The following is a 2,046-nucleotide window of genomic DNA, read 5'->3' on the forward strand; positions in this document are numbered from 1 at the left end:
TTTCCTAGACATATGTCTTTTTTTTTTTTTTTGAGATTCCACATGCAAACAAACTCATGTGACCCTTGCATTTTAAGAGCTTCTTATAGGTTATAGGTTTGAACTCTTTTCTGATTGTTGTTTGTTAACTTTGTAGTATTTTTGCATGTATACAAGTTAATTCTGTGCAGGGGGTAGTATATGTTATTTCAAGATGACAATTTTTGACTAACATTTTTCCAGTAGTACTTCTAAGTTTTAATTTATATGATGATATCTCTAAATCTTGTGGAGTTTACTTTCTTGTGAAATGTCAGGTCCTGATCTGATTTTTTTTCTCAAATAATTATTCCTTCAATATCATAGCCTATGTTAAATAGTCCATTTTCCCATTCTGATTTGAAGTACTTTCTACCTACATGAGGTTTCTTGGAGTCAATTTCTTTTTTCCTCTCTTTGTGCCCACCATTCTATTCTAGTCTGTTTTGGTGCCTAGTATCAAATTCCTTCATTGCAACTTAGTAGAGAGAGAGAGAGAGAGAGAGAGAGAGAGAGAGAAATGTTCTCATAACTGTCTTACTCTCATTCATCTTTTTGTGAAATTTTATGACTTTTTTCATTTTTTTGTCCACTTTAATGTCAGTGCATCATTAGTCAAGCTAAAAAAATATGCTGAGGTATTTATTGGTATTGCATTAAATTTATAATTTTAAATTGAGAGAGCTAACATCATTCTCATACTAAGTCATTTGTACTTAGTTTCTCTACATTTATTGAATTTTTTCCCCTTTCATATGCCATGGAGAGTTTCCTTAGCAAACCCTACCTATCCTAATGATTTATTCCCAGATGATTTCATTTTATGAAGGCATTGTGAATGGGATCTCTTTGAATTGTATGTTCTTGTTTGTGACTGTTAGGACCTGTAAGGCAGATGCTACTGATCGTAAAACTATTTGTGTGAATTCTTTCATTTTAAGTAATTTTTCAGTTTACTTTAAGCTGCATAGGTTTTTGTAAATTGCATATCATAAAATATCATAAAACATTTCAGTTAATTATCCTTAATGAGGCATTTGTTGGTTTTGCTGCCCTTTCCAATAAGATTGCTTCACTTTTGATGCCCTTCTTTTCCAACTTGGACCTGGCAGAATGGCTCCTATGAAGAAGGGTGATAACGAGGGGAAGGGCCATTCTGCCATCAAGGAGTTGGTGACATGGGAACACACCATCAGCGTTCACAAGCGTGTCTGTGGAGTGGGCTTCAGGAAGCATCTGCTTTGAAAGAGATGGGGACTCCAAATGTGCGCATCGATCCCAGGCTCAACAAAGCTGTCTGGGCCAAAGGAATAAGAAATGGTCCATATCGTATCCGTGTATGTTTGTCTAGAAAACGTAATGAGGTTGAGTATTCACCAAACCAGCTCTATACTTTGGTAATTTATGTCCCTGTTCAAGAATCTGCAGACAGTCAGTGTGGATGAGAGTCAAGTAAAGTTATAAAACTGCCCCCCAAATTCGATTCATTTTTGTCTGCTGAAATATTGTGGACGTGGAGTTCAACTTACTGCTTCTGAGTTTCCACATGGCCCCTGCATAATAGCTGAGCTATCACTGTTTCTTGGCCTTTCTACAAGGAACAGGTAAGAATTAGAATGTTGCTAGAATGTTTCCCTATATACAGTTTTATAGTGACCAGACAGCTTATTAAAAAATATATGTGTAGAACAGAGACTAAGACATCAGCTTCCTTTCTTAGAACAGAAGACAGTCATATATCCTTATAAAACCTCACACATTATGTTACTGCCTAGACAATAGCTTTTGATATGATTCTTGTGGTAATTTAAGGATTTGATATGAATACATTGAGACATCCTTTAAAACCTGTGTTTCAAAGTCTTCTGATTTTTTTTTTTTTTTTGAGACAGGGTCTCCATGTAACTCCAACAAGCCTGGAATTCACCATGTAGACCAGCCTGGCCTCAACCTCACAGAGATCCTCCCATCTCTGCCTCTTGAGTGCTAAGATTAAAGGCATGCACTACCATGCCTGGCCCTTGTTTT

General features: G+C 36.2%; 1 protein-coding gene and 1 pseudogene across 3 annotated transcripts in view; both read left to right on the forward strand.

Moving 5' to 3' along the window:
• Atp8a1 (ATPase phospholipid transporting 8A1) overlaps positions 1–2,046 on the forward strand; it is a 255,642-nt gene that overhangs the window by 10,037 nt on the left and 243,559 nt on the right. The window lies entirely within an intron of this gene.
• Positions 1,108–1,482, forward strand: LOC108490530 (annotated as a pseudogene).

Source organism: Nannospalax galili, unplaced genomic scaffold (assembly GCF_000622305.1).
Source record: "Nannospalax galili isolate Female #2095 unplaced genomic scaffold, S.galili_v1.0 scaffold772, whole genome shotgun sequence".
Lineage (NCBI taxonomy): Eukaryota > Metazoa > Chordata > Mammalia > Rodentia > Spalacidae > Nannospalax > Nannospalax galili.